A 13,324-nucleotide genomic window follows, 5' to 3' on the forward strand; every position below is an offset into this window, starting at 1 on the left:
AATCCACCTTGTGAAGACCCCAGGTAAATTTAGTGCATGCATCATTTCCTCCACAAACTTCCATTCAAGGGAATCATATGCTTTCTTCAAATCCACCTTGATCAAGTAACTTTTAGTGGTTGTTTCCTATTATATAATCTAAACAAGTCTTGACAAATCAATATGTTCTGTACTATTGTTCTCCCAGCCACAAATGCACTTTGATTTTGTGATATGATGTCTGGCAACACCAATTTCAATCTTTTACACAACATCTTTGAGATTATCTTGTACACCATATTATAGCATGCTATAGGTCTATAATCTTCAACTGTTGCAGCATGAGAGGTTAGTATGAGGGTGATCACTGTACTATTAAGAGCTTTGAGCATTTTCCCAGATTGGATAAGTTCCAGCACAGCTGCAGTGATATCCTCACCTACAATGGTCCAGCTATCCTTGAGGAATTGACTATCATACCCATCAGGGCCTGGTGCCTTTGTCCCTTATATATCCCATAGTGATTCTTTAACTTCCTTTTGTGAAAACTCTCTTATCAACTGGCTCATTTGTTCTTCTGAGACAATCTGTCCCTGTTTGACTATGTGGCTTGCCACATGATCTCTGTTCTGCTTGTTAGTGCCTAGTAGCCTTGTATAGAATTCTCTGAAAGCACCAGCTACTGCATCTGTTGATTGAACTGTTTCTCCTTGCATGTTGTGGATTGTGAATATTCTGTTCTGCTTGCTACTCTCTTTGCCTTGATCACCGAGTGAAAATAACTTGTGTTCATGTCTCCATATTTAAGCCATTGTATTTTACTCTTTTGCTGCAAGTAGTTTATGTTTTCTTCCTTCCAGTATATGTACTGCTTTGTCAACTCCTTCTCCTCTTTGACTAACAGTTCATTCCTGTGATCCTTTTGTATTTTCTCTTGACACTCTACTAGCTTCTTCATGCTTTCATCTTCTTGTTTCTCCACTTCTACAAAATTTTCTTTATTTAACATTAGCAACACTATTACATCTGTTTATTTTCCCCTCCATTATAAACATGTTTGTCCCCTTTATTAGTTGTCTCCAGCTCCACTCCACTCTTGTCATGAAGGAATTGTCCATGCTCCACATGTTGTAGTATCTGAATATCCTCATCTTAGGTGTGTCAGTTCCCTCCCATTTGATCATTGCAGGACTACATCATATACTCCTGCTGGCATATAATGAACCTTAGATGCTGGTAGCTTATTCACCCAGTCAATGTTGGTGATCACCCTGTAAATCCTACTTAGCACTCTATCCTGTCCTTTTTGTTTATTACTCCATGTATAAAAACACCTCGATGATTTCAGTCCTTGTAGTCCACATTGTTCCACACACTCCTTAAACTCCTTTATTTCTACATAAGTCACCTTACTTCCCACTTTATCCTCTTGATTGAGAATAGAGTTGAAATCTCCATAATAGCCCATACCCCTACCATTTGATTAGCTATCATCCTTATGTCTCTCCACAAGTCAACCTTAGTGCTTGTCACGACCCAATTCTAGTTTAGGCTGTGATGGCGCCCAGCACCGTTGCTAGACAAGCCAACGGTGCACAATTTAGTGATTTTCATTTTTATTAAGTTTTTCAAACAGCTAACTATCACGACCCAAACCGATAGGTCGCGATGGGCACCCAGTATCTTACTCAACTGAGTACCAACGTAACATATCTTTCATATCATTCTATCATAGGTAAATGAACCGGAATAAAGCATGAGGAAATACAAACTTATACATATGACATACTGGCCTATAAGACCAAAATGATCACTCGTACACTGAACATAGGCCGACAAGTATCTTTCACGTACACGACATATGTCTATAAGTCTCTAAGAGTACAAAAGTGTCATAAAGGTCCGGATAGGGCGCTGCCATATTAGTCAATACATGTCCTAATCATAATGACCAAATAAGCAACTCTGGAGCAAATGGAGCGTACCAACACCTTCCGTTGAGCTGATAGCCTACTTGGAGGACTCTCAACCTATCTATCGGGACCTGCGGGCATGAAATGCAGCATCCCCATGGAAAGGGACGTTAGTACAAATAATGCACCGAGTATGTAAGGAATGAAAATTAGTAAATAATAGACATGAGAGAAACATGGAGTAAAAGACTGAACATGTAAGTCCAAATAACTCTGTGAATCATTAATATTTATAATGTCATGCATATGCGTATAAATGTCATATCATGCATAGGTATATGCGTTCATAACATCATTAAGCCTCTGAGGGCATTCCATCATATCATCTCGGCCACTGTGGGCAAAATTATCAACGTATACTAGTTGATCAGGTGGTGGTGCGTATATAACGTCGTAACCTTTTCTCATATTCCATATACATATAATATACATATGTACGCGTATATAACGCCATCTGATCATGGGTCAAGTAAGTGAATGCAATGCATGAGAAGTACGTCAATAAAATATCTCTAAATGTCATGAGACCATTATGCCTTTGATTATTATCATGAAATAAACTTTATCAACGTACGTATTTTCTGAGACCCATGAACAGGTGATAGAATAATAGGACACATGGGGAATCAAGAAAATAGGCACCTCTAGTATTTCTATGAATAGAGTCATTTATGAAAGTTGTGCATTTGCAAATTTTGTTTGTATCATATGGATCATGCCAAAAGGAAAGATGGGATAGCCTTAACATACTATCACGCTCCGAACCTGGGGGGCGAGACCGGCACCCGGTGCCCCACCTATCCTTGCGTACCAACTTGCGACTAAGGGACTCTGAACATATAATGTCATACTTTGGCCATGGGCCACATTGCAAGACAATTTGCGAATGCATACTAAACATCAATATAAAGCTGGGCCGACAAGGCCGTCATAACTACTGCAGCTGGCAAACCAACAGATTATACATATAAGGCTTACAAGCCCAACATACTGCACTAACTGACAGGATATGTCTACAAGCCTCTACTGATGGATGTACTGTGATCGAAACAGGGCCCCGACCTATCCATAACATATATATACATAAATATACAAGATGTACATAAAACTCTAGACCCGGCAACTCCAAAGGACACGGAGTTTACCGATCAAGCTAAAATCGAGCAACACCTACTGAGGAGGTCTACCCGTCTATCTGTCTGAACTTGCACGTATGAAATGTAGCGTCCCCGGCAAAAGGGACGTTAGTACGAAATAATGTACCGAGTATGTAAGGCAACAGAATAACTGAAAGCTGAAACTGAACTGATAATATAATAACTGAAAGTAACTAGGAGTCAAAGATAATCTGACGATATGCTTACCTGCTGATACTGACTCAACTCTCTCAATATAGTAAGTAATATAGTTGTCCGGCCTTATAGGGCTCGGTATATATAACTTCTTTGCCGTAGTAGGCTCACTCATAGCGCTCGGCCATTCCTGGCTCGCTCATAGGCGCTCGGCTATAGTAGGATCGGTATATAACTTACCATATGAACAGAGGTTGCCCAATAGGGGCCTGCCCATCGGTTATAGCTCGATGGTAGTGAAAATACTATAATATTGTATATATAGAGACCCTCCGCTCTCTTGACTGGAAGAAGACAATACTCAATTGAATATGAAGTCCCGATAAGGGAGAATACTATAACTTATGAGACTAGGATAATGTATATAAATTCGGGAGTATGAACTTCTCTTTATGCCTTTTTATCAAACACATGTAGTTACGGGATCATGCCAAAATGAAGGAAGGTCTTAGCCTTAACATACCTGAGCCGATTCTCTTGGTAATCCTTCTAACACACACCAATCGTGACGAAACACGTAACGGCGAATCAAAGTAGGGGAAAATCTGTATGATATTCCTGAGAAAGATTGTACCGTGTTCTCTTAGAATCACAAAATCTCATTGCGATTACACAATATAACTTTGTTGCAAACTCTTAGAATTGCAAATCCGTATTTAAGCTTCATCCGTATAAAATTGCAAATCTCTTAGAATTGCAAATGTAACATGTGCATTTTAATGATTATTTTGGAGTCTTTATAAAAAAGAGTGGGCACACTTAGATGACTTAGTCACAAAATTCTTCTTAAAATGTGCCACCTTTGTACATGACTTAAGATACATTTCTTGGCTTGATCAAGACAACCTTGGGCTCCCACGTTAAGGTATCAATCCATATCCAACAACTGTCCACTTAGTTTCTTAATTAATTTGTTAATCCCCCATTAATCAATAATTACCCAGTTATTCACATAATTAGAAATTATCTCAAATTACTTAAAATACTACTCATTTTTAACACGCTTTGTACACCTTACTATTATGTTCATGTGGTACCTTGTATGGCACTAGTCCATAAATACCGGGTATTATAGCTCGGACTGTATTTTATCCTAAAATGTCAAACTTCGACGAAATTCATTTTCTTCGATTTGCTTACTCTCTCACCTTCACGAATTTACTCATCGCTTGTTGAAATAGCATAATGCTTATAATCTCAAAATAATCTCTTTCTGAACTTACGTCGATTAACTTACGACGAAACTTCAACGTACGAAAATGCAGGATGTAACAACTCATTTTTGAGCTTATATCAATTTACTATGGCGTACTTTCACGTACGAAAACATGGGGTGTAACACATACCTGAGCCAATTCTCTTGACAATCCCTTTAACATACGTCAATTGCGACAAATCACGTAATGGCGGATCGAAATGGGAAAAATCCGTATGATATTCTTGAGAAAGATTGTACCGTACTGCCTTAGAATTGCAAATCCAGTTGCTATTACATTAGGTAGTCTCGTATGATTTTTGTAGCAAAATCATGTTGCTAACATCTAATATTTTATGAATGAGTTTGCTGAAGCTTTCTTTGTGAATGTAGAGATTTAAAATGAATTTAAAGAGGTTTTAAGTCTATGGGTGTGGGCCCCACTTATGTGGTAACTTAGCCCCACCAAACCTTCTAAATATGCCACATTTCACATGAATTTAAGAGTCACTAGGTTGGCTTGGTTGGCTGCCACGTGGGAGGCCCATAAATCTTATCCAAACATGCTTAATTACATATTTAATCTCCCACTAAAAATTCATAATTACCCAATAATTCACATAATTAAGAACTATCTCAAACTACTTAAAATACTACTCACTTTACTTCATACACTTTACTATCATGGTTATGTGGTACCTTGTATGGTACTAGTCCATAAATACCGGGTATTATAGCTTGGATGGTATTTTATCCCCAAATTGTCAAACATTGATGGAACTCATTTTCTTCAATTTGCTTACCCTCTAACCTTCATGAATTTACTTATCACTTGTTTGAAATAGCGTAATACTTATAATCTCCAAATAATCTTGTCCTTGAACTAATGTCTATTATTTTACGATAAATTCGACGTACAATACTACAGGGTGTAACATCGTCGTAATATAATACTGCAGGGTGTAACATCATCGTAATATAATACTGCGGCCTCTTTCTCACACCACGACTTGTGGCCAGAATCCTTCCAATCTCGTAACTGTTGCTACCTCTGTCATGCAGCCTGTACGACTTTTTCCTTGTATGTGCGCCTATGTGATTTTTCCCTTCAGCTTTTAGCCAATCTCTAGGCCTCACTTTGGGAACATATACATAATTATGACAAGTTGTCCCTCTGGGCGTTATTAGCTTTACTACATCTAAGTAGGCCATACTATACCATAACTCTTACTTCGATTTATCGTTACTGAGGTCTACTACCAACTCCAGGTTACACTCGTTGCTTATCCTATATGTATAAATCTAAGTCCTTTAATGCTTCTTCATCACTGTTCATCTTAAGAATGATAGCCTATTCTCATCTCATACTTTGTAACTTTTATCCATCCATTGTTGATTCACCTCAATATTGATCTATAATCTACTACTGATAACTTGAAACCTCTTACGTAATACATTGCCACTAGGGCTTACGTCTCATCGGGCTATATCTGAAGTGACCTGCCTAATCCACCTAGGGGCAATATTGTACTTCCATAATCGTATTTCATAGCATCTCAATGTGATTCACCTTACGTGGGTATTTTAATCTTGTACCATTCATGAAATCCCCTTTTTTCTTCTTCAAATCATTACTCAAGCGAAGGCCCAAATGTCATCCTTTATTTATCACAATTACACCCTCATTCTACTACCAAGGCAGCATTCCATCTCTTCTAAATGCTACTAATCTTAGACTCTTTTGAGTTCATTCAGGCTATATTGAGCTGTCTATAACTTAGGGAAACCATTAGCTCTCTTGTTTTCATGGGCTTAATCATGAGTACTTATCCATTCTCGTCACCTTCTCACTCACCCTTTCTTATCCTTACTCCTGTCTTCCTAAAACCTTATCGCTTTACCATACTTTAGCTTGCGACCTACACAAATCTATTTATATTACTCGCAACCTTCTTTCAACTTTCTTGCGCCATAGATTTCCTTGTGTTATTCTGGAACATCAAGTGAGACATCATATTGTCTCCAACTCTTCTTTACTCTCTTAACTAGACCACTCAGTACCTAAAAACCATGGGCTGGAAGATATGCCACTGGCGATGCTGCTATCATTCCTAGATACGGAATCCCAGCGCTTCTAGCCATTTGTCCAAAGTATGGACTATTCACAAATTCTGCATTTGAGTATCTCGTACGTCGTTCACCTTTACCTTACTTACCTTAAAATCTTGCATCACATCTTCTATCTCTTTTATGACCTCCCTTCCACATAGGTATAATTCACATCCGCAACTTGAAGCTCTATTATATTACTTGCACTTCTGGTGCATACATAATCCGGTGGGAGCTTCATACTGACTTCTTATGAGGTTGGTACTCTTTTAACTGGCTCTATCGTAGGGTCGTTATAGAATATGGTTGTTGTACTATCTCGCTTGTGCCTCTGATATTAAGGATGATCCTGCAATGTTCTCAGTCACGATTTCTATAATTGTCTGGGGCCAATAATCAGACTCTTGATTAATGTAACTCTTTAGTTTCTCCTTCCTTCTGATCAGTCTTTATATAGGCTTAAGCTATTTTCCGATCTGTGGCTCCTGATATTAGTTATTACTTTAGCCTTTCATAGACGCTATGGAATATCCATGATACAAACTTTTAACAATTCAATCCTTTGTCTATGACCTGGATGCAATTCTTTCTTTTAACTTATACTGGAGTCTTCTACTGCTATATGATTGTCAACATATATGCTGCATGGATAATACTCCGAAATCTTAAGTGGAGCTAACTTTGGATCATTGATAGAATAATTCCTTTTACTCCTTCTCAGTTTTTTTTAAACGTAAGCTATTACTTCTCCTGGTCGGCCCGCCACTTCTTGCGTGCGTACTTAGCTTATCTTAGTTCCCACACATGCCGAAATTTTCTCCAACTCATATGCTCTCGAATATTACTTCTGGTTTCATTTCCCGCTCATTAGCCATGATATGTGCCACTTTCTTATGGAGTGCATACAATATTGTTGTGAGACGGTCGTCTTTAGGTCACTGTGCTTAGGTTGAAGCCTTCTTCTTTATTCCTCAGCTAGTCTTTCATTGTAGTACTTAGGGAAGACCCACTAACTCTTGTTAAGACGCAAGCTTATTATATCGTATTCCCGACATAATTATTTTGATATTCGTACCCACCTATAATTATCTTTAGTTACTTACCTCCATGCTCTTGTGCTTGTAGGGTTGCTTTTGAACTGATATTTTGACTGGCTTCCCAGTGGCACTCTCTTTTATTTCCGTAGTACTCATACGATACCTACCCCAACTCCTATCTGAATACTTCCCAAGGGTCATGAAGTCATATATGCGAGATTGAATTCCCCATGTTGGGGTTCACTATGTTTATCTTGCACGATCTATTGATTTGTCTGTATCCTCTTGTCTAGCCATAACTAGGCTCTTCCTGAATCAACTACTGACTACTCATTGGCCCATTGTCATATTAATATTCCGCGTAATCCTTCCTAGGTTATTTCCATTGTCTTAACTTACCTCTCGCACTAGCTCCTTATTTATCCATAACATCCTGGGCAGGAACCCTTACTTCCTTTCCTTGATGTCGTGCTTGCATAATGTTCTGGCATCGTAGCATATCGGTAAGATTTGGATAAGTTCAATCTCATTCCTTTCTCATTTTTATCGCATTCTTCCTTTACCATTCCATAATTACTAGAACCACCTGATTCTGACTTAATGCCACATCATTCCATATTCCCCCCTTTAGGAGAGTGCTAAGATTTAGTGTTACGATAATCTACGTATAGATATTTTACCTCTTCATATTTGGCGTCTTTTCACATCATCGATGATCCTTACTCGCCTTGCGGTAATCCTTCTATACCAAGGATAACAAAATTCCTTACTCGCGAGGGTGAAACTTAGTGTAACTGGCACACACAGTCCCTTAAGCTTAACTTTGCTCTCATTGCTTGTTTTAGGGAAGCGTCTTCTAGAATGACCATTCTCTGAATTTCTCATGAATATTCTTCTGTTCTCCATTCTATAATCGTCGTAACGCAATCTAAAATTCTCATGATGCCAACTATTATCAAATCACTCAGTCCCTAATTCATGTTTAGTTTATCTTGTTCACCAGCCCATACTGATTTCTATTACTCTAGGGTCTAACTTTTCCTTCGTCGCGTTGGAGTCACGAACTTATTCCTCGAAATAAGGATATGACTGTATGGCCTATACTCCTTTGTTGTCTCAAGGCCTGTCACCTCTCGTCTTTTCCTTCACTTGACTGTAGACTCTGTAATACTGTCATTTTTTGTATCTACCGTTGTCATCCATGTATCACCTCTTACTCATAATACTTCATTATCTCTCTTCTTATTTCCCTGCTAATATTTCTGTCTATCCCTTTATTCTGAAAACTTCAACAAGACATTCTTTTGATTTTACCTCCCCTTGCTCCATCCACTAGCTCTTCGGGTTGCCTAACATTCTCTCTCTACTAGGGACGGGAGCCACACTAAGGTAATATTTATCCCTTCCGTGCTTGTCTTTGTAATAATTAATTTTTTGAACATTCTATTATTCATATCTAGTTGTACTATTGTAGAGTGCACCATCTAGGTGTCTCACAAGGAGATCTATTAGTACATTTGCAGTATCCTTCGGAAATGTCAACTAACGCAAACAATCCATCCAACATTTTGGGTTACTCTAACCCCAGTCAGATCCTGATATCCCACCCTTCTCTTAAATCATATCTGTTAGCTCCCATAGGGCATAACTGAGATCGATGTGGCCAATCGTACATACCTCTGTTACTGTTGAAGGTAACTCAAAATGCTTATATATCTCTGCCTGAAATGTAAATACTGATGATCTTCAATAACTGGGTACCTCGTACCCTTCTTCACCTTGCTTCTTTTACTTGTTGAAACTTGTACCTTCTGATTTCCTCATCGCTTTTCACCATATGGGTGGATAGATATTCATGACCTAGGGCTCCTTAACAAGAAGCTTACACATCTTAATACACACATGATCTGCTAAAGACCTTACACTTACTCATCATAAGCATCATGCAGAATCGAGTTCCTCTAACTCAACTCTTTCACAGCCACATGCAATCTCTTACCAACTATCCTTCTAGATGTAGGTATCTTTGTATTATGAATAAGATAGAGTTTAGGAAATTGAGTTCTTACAACTGAGCTCCATCACACGATCTAGAGTAAGAAGAAAGAGTACATCCCTAGGACAGAACTGCTTTAATACCACTTTTGTCACAACCCAAACTGATGGGCCGCGATGGGCACCCGGTACCTTACTCAATCGAGTACCAACGTAACGTATCTTTTGTATCATTCTATCATAGGTAAATGAACCAGAGTAAAGCATAAGGGGATAAAAACTTATACATATGACATACTTGCCTATAAGACCAAAATGATCACTTACACACTAAACATAGGCCGACAAGGCCATACAATCTTTGATGTACACGACATATTTCTACAAGCCTCTAAGAGTACATAAATGTCATAAAGGTCGGGACAGGGCCCCGCCATACTAATCAACACATATCCTAATTATACTGACCAAATAAGAAACTCTGAAGCAAATATAGCGGACCAACACCTTCCACTGATGTAGCCTACTTGGAGGACTCTCAACCTATCTATCGGGACCTGCGAGCATGAAACGAAGCATCCCTAGGAAAAAGGGACGTCAGTACAAATAATGCACCGAGTATGTAAGGAATGAAAATCAGTAAATAATAGACATGAGAGAGACATGGAGTAAAAGACTCAACATGTAAGTCCGAATAACTCTGTGAATCATTAATATTTATAATGTCATGCATATGCGTATAAATGTCAAACCATGCATAGGTATATACGTTCATAACATAATCAAGCCTCTGAGGGCATCCCATCATATCATCTCGGTCACTATGAGCAAAATCATCAACGTATACAAGCTGATCAGGTGGTGGTGCATATTAATGCCGTAGCCTTTTCCCATATCCCATATACATATATAATATACATATATACAAATATACAACGCCATCTGGTCATGGGTCAATGTAAATGAATGCAATGCATGAGAAGTACGTCAATAAAATCTCTCGGAATATCATGAGACCATTATGCCTTTGATTTATATCATGAAATAAACCTTATCAACTTATGTATTTTCTGAGACCCATGAACAGATGATAGAGTCACTTATGAAAGTTGTGCATTTGCTCATTTCGTTTGTATCGCATGGATCATGTTAAAAGGAAATAAGGGATAGCCTTAACATACCTGAGCCGATTCTCTATCCCTTTAACATACGTCAATTGCGACAAATCACGTAACGGCGGTTCGAAGTAGGGAAAAATCCGTATGATATTCTTGAAACAGATTGTATCGTACTCCCTTAGAATTACAACCCGTTGCTATTACATTACGTAGTCTCGTATGATTTTTGTAGCAAAATCACGTTGCTAAAAACTAATCTTTTATGAATGAATTTGCTAAAGCTTTCTTTGTGATTGTAGAGACTTAAAATGAATTTATAGAGGTTTTTAAGTCTTTGGGTGTACACCCCACTTATGTGGTGACTTAGCCACACCAAACCGTCTAAATATTCCACCTTTCACATGAATTAAGAGTCACTAGGTGGGTTTAGTTGGCTGCCACGTGGGAGGCCCATCAATCTTATCCAAACATGCTTAATTACATAGTTTATCTCCTACTAAAAATCCATAATTATCTAATTATCCACATAATTAAGAATTATCTGTAACTACTTAAAATACCACTCACTTTTAACATACTTCATACACTTTACTATCTTGGTCATGTGGTACCTTGTATGGTACTAGTCCATTAATATCGGGTATTATAGCTTTGACTGTATTTTATCCCCAAATTGTCAAACTTCGACAGAACTTATTTTCTTCGATTCGCTTACCCTCTCACCTTTACGAATTCACTTATCACTTGTTTGAAGTAGCGTAATACTTATAATCTCCAAATAATCTTGTCCTTGAACTGATGTCAATTATTTTACGACAAATTCCACGTACAGTACTACAGGGTGTAACAATGTCATAATATAATCCTGTGGGGCGTAACATCATCGTAATATAATACTGCGGAACGTAACACTAACTTTCCTTAAATTTAAATAATTTAATGAATAACGGATTTTTAAAGCGATCAAAACAAAAGCAGCTAAATGAAATAATAACTGTAGAAATACAACCCAAAATCATAAGTCTACTATTGTGTGCCAAGACCGGTGTCACAAGTGTATGAGCATTATAGTAGAATATACAAAAGAATACTAGTTATTAGTAGAATAAACACAAAAATATAACAAAAGGAAGACTTCGGCTTCTGCAGTACGGCTAGGAAGGGCAGCTCACCGTGTAGTCTCGAAGCGGGGATCAAATATGCGCGCTAAACGGGTAACTAGATGTACCTGCCTCAGATCATGTACAATGAGTACAAAAGTATAGCATGAATACATAAACATTATGTACCCAGTAAGTATCCAGTCTAACCTCGAAGAAGTAGTGACGAGGGGTCGACTTTGACACTTACTATGAGGCTAAAATAATACATTAAAATCTTATACTAAGCATGGATTTCATGAATAATACTGAAAGCTCAATAACATGAAATAATAAATTCTTCATTCACAAATATTAAATCCCAAGTTTAGTTTCATCATTTAACAACTTGCATTTCAAGACATTTAAGCAATATCAATTATCAATAGTTCCAAAGAATTTTCATGCGCAAATTATGCCGAGGTCGTACAGCCCGATCCAACATAATATTTAAGCTGCGCAATGCCGAGGGTCGAACGGCACGAACCATAGATGCATCTATTTGCTACCAAGGCGCTCGGCCCGCTTCACAAATGGAGAACATTTCAAATAAAACACAAATTCTCATTTATAGTCAAGTGTTCCATTCGCAACTTCAAGTAAGTGAATTTTTACCTTTTAAAATTCTTTTATCAACTTCCAATATGACTTAAGCAATAAATCAACAATTAGGGGTGCAAACATTTCAAGTATAGCATGATACGGGTCCTAGACTACCCGGACAATAACATAATTAGTAGCTACGTACGGACTCTCGTCACCTCGTACGTACGTAGCCCCCACAAATAAGCACACATATTTATTTAGTTCACCTATGGGGTTAATTCCCTCTTACAAGGTTAGAAAGGAGACTTACCTCGTTTCAACACCTACTTTACGGTCCAAGATTATGCTCAAACCCTCAAACCGGTGCCGAATAATCCAAAACTATTCAAATAGTGTATAAACTAATCAATATATATTCAAAAGTTCATATTCTATCTATTTAAGTGATTACCCAACCCTAAATGTAAGGTTCTAAAATTCACTCTAGGCCCACGTGCCCGGATTCCAGAAATTTTTGAAGAAAGTTGATACCCATAATCTCATGAAATCAACTATATGATTTTTACAAAATTCCATAACAAATTTCGTGGTTAAATCTCATTTTTATCAAAAACCTAGGTTTCCATCTAACCCATGAATTCCACAAATTTACATGTTAAAATCTACCCATAATCTTTGTATTAAACTCACATTTGCTAGGAATTACTTACCCCCAATTGCTAGGTTGAAATCTCCCTTTTTGAAGCTCTAAAATCACCCAAGTGTGTGAAGAATGGGAGAAAAATGCCTTAGTCCCGTATTAAATGAACCTTTCTGCCCAGCGATTTTTGCACTTGCGGTGCCTTGGCCGCATCTTCGGTCCCGCACCTGCGGAAAAAATC

Source organism: Nicotiana attenuata, unplaced genomic scaffold, assembly GCF_001879085.1.
Source record: "Nicotiana attenuata strain UT unplaced genomic scaffold, NIATTr2, whole genome shotgun sequence".
Taxonomy (NCBI): domain Eukaryota; kingdom Viridiplantae; phylum Streptophyta; class Magnoliopsida; order Solanales; family Solanaceae; genus Nicotiana; species Nicotiana attenuata.